Consider the following 7,020-nt stretch of genomic DNA (forward strand, 5'->3'; position numbering starts at 1 on the left):
TGACCTCTACTGTGTTCAACACTATCTTCCTGTAATATCTACCTTCTGATTTTGCAACTTGGCTTAGTGAACATTTAATCTTTGTGCAGTAATAGTGGCAATGACATATCAAAGCACTTTGATGGTCAAAGTGGAAACAGACCTAGGAAGTAAAAACCTTCTTTAATTCTTGTTTGCTGTAGTTGGGATATAGTTTCAAGTCTACTTACAAGATGTAAATACAAGCCATCATTTTCAGAAACTCTCATTATCCAAGAGTACTTTTTGTACTTTCTTGGGTAACAGTACAACTCAATTTTTGCTTACTAATGCTTTAGAAAAAGTGAATGCTCATTTAAATTTATTCCTAACTTTCATATGTTTGTTTATCAAGCATCAATCAAATAGGTCATTTATGGCATATAAATCCTTATTTTAGTAGTCAAAACAATGCTTAGGTTCTTCCCATTCTCTTTTCAGTTAAAGTTCTTAAATATTCCCATTCATGTCATCTCATACATATATGAAGTTACTTCTCCCCAAGCACTTTATTCAGAACAAACTGAGTTCAGAATAGGCACCAAGAAACTATACTTATTTAGTGAGACTGACAGGCTCAATGAGAAGTTGATGTTAATCTTATAATAAAGTCCACTCATATATATTGTTGTATCCTTTTTGGTAGATTTTTGATGAGGAAATTAAATATAATCCATATGAGTTGTCCTTTTGGCTTACAGAACATGGCTTCTGACCACCCAGCAGAAGTCTAATTTGGCAAAGCATAAGTTTGTGACTTTTCTGAACTCAATGAAGCACTGACATCATAAGGAAATCCACCCATTCAAAGTATAAAAGGAGGTCAGTACATTCAGGGAGAGGTGAGAGGTAGATTCTAGCTGATCTGGGCAAGACATAACCAGATGTGAAATGAATGTTCAGCTAGAATGCAGAGCAGAGTGGTGGAAGATAGACAGATGTGCACTAGTATGACAGCTGAAGGAACAAACATTGTGTACATCCTCTAGCAATTCTTTTCTTACAGAATCTAATCATAGGTTCTCTCTCTCTCTCTCTCTCTCTCTCTCTCTCTCTCACACACACACACACAGAGAGAGAGAGAGAGAGAGAGAGAGAGAGAGATAAAACTGGAGACACATTTTAAGAGGAACACAGTCTGCTGGCAACAACAACCCTTTCATCTCTGTCTCTCATAATTTAGCTGTAGGAAAGGCACAGAAAACAAAACAAACAAAAAACAAACAAACAAAAAACCTCAAACCTCTTCTAAGTGAAAATTCTCTACCAGGCCAAAAAGAAAATCTGCTCAGGGAGGAGTAGACCCTTAGGAGCCACAGGACACAATGTATGCTTGAAGTTGTAACAGCCAAACATAATGCCCATCCTCTGCTCTCCACAGCCAGGCTAATATCAAATAACAAGTAACTTGATCAAACAAGTTCTCGCTAAGGTACAGTACCACTGGTAGATCCCAACTAAGCATGCTACAGATACTGAGAGAGCTAACTAATGAAAAATATGGGAATAAAAACAGAAACATGTAACATGAATTTAATAAAGAATACTAAGGCCACTAGCCTAAGCACAAGGTGATGCTAAGAGGTGAAAATGAGATGCTCTGTGAGCAAACTCAACCAGACCAGACCTCCAAGCTAGTGTACTACTTAATTAGATTGATTCCAACTCCTAATACATGGACCCAGTTTAAGAAAAGATGAGCTACTTTCCCAAAAAAGAGGAAAACTCCTGCTATTTCTACTATTCTATACAGATATCTATCAGTGAAAATCATTAATGTACAGGCTATGGAAATAATAAGACAACACAATATAAATGACAAAGTCATTACTGTAACTTAGATTCAGATAAGAAAGGTATGAAGTTCAATACAAATCTTTGGGTTTTGGGTTTTGAGTAAGTTTTCCTGATTGGCAGGTACTCAGTGCTAACTCTTAACACACATATGCTATAAGGCCAACAGCAGTGGCCAATAGGGCAGGTACTAGAAGCTTCACACTTCCAGTCTCCCTCTATGTGGCTTCTTTGGTTGATTTTGATCTGTACTCTGGACCCATAATAAACATTAGCCACCCCTTTCATAGCTTCTAGTGAGTTTTGTGGGTCTTTCTAGTGAATCATCACCCCTGAGGGTGGAGTATGAGAAACTTTGTATCTGAAAACAGTGTCAAAAGCAATAGTCTTCTTTGTGGAAACTGTCTTCAAACCAAGCCAATTAGATAAACCTGGGGAACTCTTTACCTGCTTTGAATGTATAGAGATAGATGATGAAGACTAAAAATGTGTAAAATTATGTATGAACAAATAATCATGAATGAAAAGGAATTTGGAATATACACATATTAATGTTACTTAAAGTAGACTTCACATAAGGATTATTGTCAGGATTAAAGAGGTTACTGTAGAGTCAGTATGTATAACAAGAATGTATAACAGTCCTTAATGTGAGCTAATAATGATGTCTATGTTGTAAACCAATATCTTAGAGAATTAAAGTGAGAAATAAAAACCCACCCCACAAACTTAACTGAAAGGACTTCATAACTCTCTGTAAGTAACTTGTAATGCAAAGACATAGTCAAAAAGAGTATAAAGATGACACTCATTCCAGACCAATTCTAAATCCTGTAGAACAGAACGTATATTTTCAATTGAACATGAAAAATTCACCACAGTAGATATTACTATTTCTACCAAATAACATTTAACAAATCAAAACATTTACCTTTGTTCATTACTATACTGAAAGAAACATACTGTTACTAATAGTCACTGAGTAAGTTATTTTTTAGCAATTGTATAGGCTATAATGGCTCCAATTACAGTAGATTTGATATGTGAGAAGTTTTGATTCTTGACACAAAAGGAGAGAATTGGCATCATCTCCAGGGCATGCAAGGAATCATAGAGGCAGAGACAAATAGGGATGTGGGAAGTAGTGTAACCAGAAATGTAGAAGAAATGACACTTATTGGAAGATGTACTTTATGTTGCTGCAACATACATAGCTATATCACTGGAAAAATCAGCTCCCCTTGGCCCATTCCTTTTAAACGTATTGCTGTATTTAATAGCTACAAAGCAACAAAGAGACTATGAAAGTTAGCCGTGTGTACCAAAAGCTATAGGTATTAATGGCACACACCTTTAATCCCAGCACTCGGGAGGCAGAGGCAGATGGATCTCTGTGAGTTCAAGGCTAGCCTGGTCTACAGAGAGAGTTCCAGGACAGGCTCCAAAACAATACAGACTTTTTAGAATTATTCTAAGTGAATTTGCCATTTAAGAAGTGCCTCTGCATTAGTGGAAGTAGGGGCTGTCTCTGACCCTTTTGATGACTTTCTGGAATCCACTCTTCATACTGGGTCATCTTGCCCAGCCATAATACATGGGGAGGTGCTTAGTCTTACTGCAACATGATATATTCAGGAAGGGAAGTGTTTTGGAGTAGGAACAGAGAAGACTGAGGGGGAGAAGGGCTTGGAGGCAAGGGGGAAGATGAGGGAAAGGAAACTGTGCAGTGTGGCAAGGAGAAAAATAAATTAATTAAAAAAGAAATGCATTTATATTTTAGAAAGGACATTAATCACATATGCTCCTTGACTATTTCAGGGACAATGGTGCACCACAAAACTAAGTATGAGGTTATCTTCCTTAGATAAATTTGCATCACTCACATGGTGACTTAAAATGGATTTCACCGAGGAAAAGGTTACCTGTAGGAAGCTGTGTTGGATGACTGCTATTTGAAGAATGTTTCACCTCTCTTGTTGAAAAATAAATAAATAAATAAATAATAACATAGAATGTTTGCTAATGATTTGTAAACTTTAGTATTTGTAATGATGAGTGTTTTGGGTAAAATAACATAAAAAATTCAGCATGGATGATGGGAGTGTTGGTCAGTCCTGTGGACCCAGGGCTGCAGGAACTCCATGACATGGGGCAACAATAGGATGCCCAGGAAAAGTTCCAGTGAGGTCCCAGTGTTAATGGTGTAGCAGAGACCAGGGGCCTGGATCCATACCAAAGAAATCTTCTTTACAATGAACTCCTGAATGGTAAGAAGTATGGATAAAGGGGTTTACTGTGTAACATTGCAGCTTCCATGATGAGATTTCCCTTTTGTCTCTTAAACTTCTTATTTTATTCTGGGTTTGGGGGAGATAGGTGGGATTGGGAGACCTGATTTGAAAGACAAAAAGAATAAATAAAAAGAAAGTTGAAAAATCAGAAAAAAATGTGGCTGATATTGAAATAATATTCCTAGAAAATGCTGAAAAATCTGTCAAGCATCTTAATAAAGCACTTACCTTAAAATCTTATAACTATATTTATTGAAAACTTTGAAGTCATAATAATTTGCATATTGTAAAAGAGGCTCTGGAGCATGGCAAAAGAGATGGAAACTTCTTCTTGCTTGTTATAAGTTACATTCTGGGAAGAATAAAGGGCAAAATGAATCTCAGAAGGAATTATCAACAATAAATTTCAATATCCTACATAAAATTCTAACAAAGCCAATATTTAACAACATTTAAGTAATGCAATAAGAAATATTTTATTCTCAATTACTACAAAAATAAAAAGTATGCAGAAGAAAATTGAACTAAGGATGGATTAGATGTATAAAGAAACCTCATCTTTTTTTTTTTTTTTTAACTGTGAGGAATAAAGCAGATGAACAAATGAAAGATATACCCTGTTGTAAGGCTCCATCAGGAAAATGGATAATTACTCAATATTTTCTCAATAATATCCTTTAGTGACATGAATTTTATCAAAATATCAGTAAGAGTTTGTTGTTTAATGAATATCATGAGCCAAAATTACATCTGAAAATGTGAAATAAGAAAAAATAGCAAAAGAAATAAACAGACAGTAATGGCAGTGGTGGAGGAGTTCATATAACCTTCTAGAATAAAGAGAGTATGAGCAAATAAATATAAGCCATGGGAATAGAAAACCCCAAGAAAATTAATAATATTAAGAATAATAAATATTGTCAGTATTTATAATCTGATAGTCACATTATTACAAATAATGAGAACAAATAATATTTACAATGTTAAATCTTGCTAAGTTAATTAGCTAACTTTTGAAAATATCTTAAACAATATCTTAACCTCACTTCTTATTACAAAACTAATTCCCAATGCTTTAATATTACAAGTTCTAAAAATAGTGTAATGTTAATTTAATCTGGAAACAGCTAGTGGTTTATCTAGTGGTTTTCAATCTATAAAGCTACATTCTTAAGCAACTATTTATTAAGGAAAAAAAGAGAAAATATAACACAAGGTGAGTGTTCTAATTTTTATGAAAATTTTATGAAAAATTCTAAATTTTATGAAAAATTCTTACAAGTCAAAACAGTCTTACCATAGCTTAATGCATGTCTTATCAAAGGTGTCAGTAGTAGACTTCTTGATAAAGTAATTGGTATTATTTACTAGATGGATGGTCTATGAAATATTTTTGCTAGTATATGCCCAGTTGATGTAGGAATAATTAACATCTAAAATATAAGAAACTAGAATATATACATTTTGTTGGGAAAATGCTACAGAAGCTGTACACTCTATTATAAATAATTAATTATAGTATTTTGCTATTATGCAAGTACATGTTTAACTTAGAAACCTCTTTGGTTAAATGTGGAAAAGGTTCTGAGGAGGAATTTTCATGACACAGGATGTCATTTTTCTAATATTTATGTCCTTGACAGCGTTAGTGAAGCCTGATGTTGGATAGAATCACTGAAGATTAAACACTTCAGATGGAACAATTAGAAACACCATGAAGAGAAATTCATCAGCTAAGAAAGGCTAAACGCATATGTCAATAATGAGCAGCATTGTTGAGTGTTCCTTATGTACTATAGAATGCATTGAGGCTTTATGTTACCCCAGGCAGTCCTGACTAATACTAAATACTACAGATGTTATTATTTGAACCTTAGAGAAACTCTTAAGAAGTGTGGACTAGTGGAAGAGAGTTTTGTCACTAGTGGCATGGCTGTGAAGGATGTTTTGGAGGATTAGCCCCTTTCTGTTTCTTTGATTTTTCTGCCTATGTGGTGACTATCGTTCTCTGTCATGTGATAAGAACATTGAAAGTTAGGTGGTTTATCATCATTCAGACCTAGGTCTGTGATCTGGCTGGCACTATTTGTGTGATTCTACAACATTCATCCAAACTTGCCTGAGGTGACCTGTGACGATGGTTCGCTACTCTCTCAACCTAGAAAACCCTACAAAATCATGCAAGTCAAGAGGATCAAATCTTCGGGTTCACTTCAAGACACCCGTGAAACTGCCCAGGCCATCAAGGGCATACATATCCAAAAAGCCACCAAATACCTGAAAGATGTCACTTTGATGAAACAATGTTTGCCATTTCGGTGGTACAATGGTGGAGTAGGTAGGTGCGCCCAGACCAAACATTGGGGCTGTACACAGGGGTCTATGGCCAAAAAGGAGTGCTGAATTTTTGCTGCACATGCTTGAAAATGCAGAGAACAATGCTGAGCTTAAGGGTCTAGACGTAGATTCTCTGGTCTTCGAACACATCCAGATGAACAAAGCACTCAAGATGCGCCAAGGAACCTACAGAGCTCACGGCCCGATTAACCCGTACACGAGCTCCCGCTGCCACATCGAGATGATCCTCACGGAAAAGGAGCAGATTGTTTTAAAGCCAGATGAGGAGGTTTCCCAGAAGGAAAAGATATCCCAGAAGAAACTGAAGAAACGAAAACTTATGGCACAGGAATAAATTCAGTATAAAATAAATGCAGATAAAAGAAAAAAAGACTTAGGTTTCACCTTGTTTTTGCTTTCAAGTATTCCTTTTGCAGGTGAGTATTTCTGATTTGGGGAAGCCTAGAGTTACATGAATGGCAAGTTTAAAGTCAGCCAGCAGAGTTTTCTGATTAAATCATGCCCTCTTTGCTTCAATCCTAGAAATAACTGTTTCCATCTGGACTGTTCAAGAGGAAAA

At 35.7% G+C, this 7,020-nt stretch overlaps 1 pseudogene; it reads left to right on the forward strand.

Moving 5' to 3' along the window:
• Positions 1-6,240: 6,240 nt before the first annotated feature.
• On the forward strand, positions 6,241-6,795 carry LOC127226273 (60S ribosomal protein L17-like; annotated as a pseudogene).
• The last annotated feature ends 225 nt before the right edge of the window (positions 6,796-7,020 follow it).

Source organism: Phodopus roborovskii, unplaced genomic scaffold (assembly GCF_943737965.1).
Source record: "Phodopus roborovskii unplaced genomic scaffold, PHOROB, whole genome shotgun sequence".
In the NCBI taxonomy this organism is placed as follows: Eukaryota; Metazoa; Chordata; class Mammalia; order Rodentia; family Cricetidae; genus Phodopus; species Phodopus roborovskii.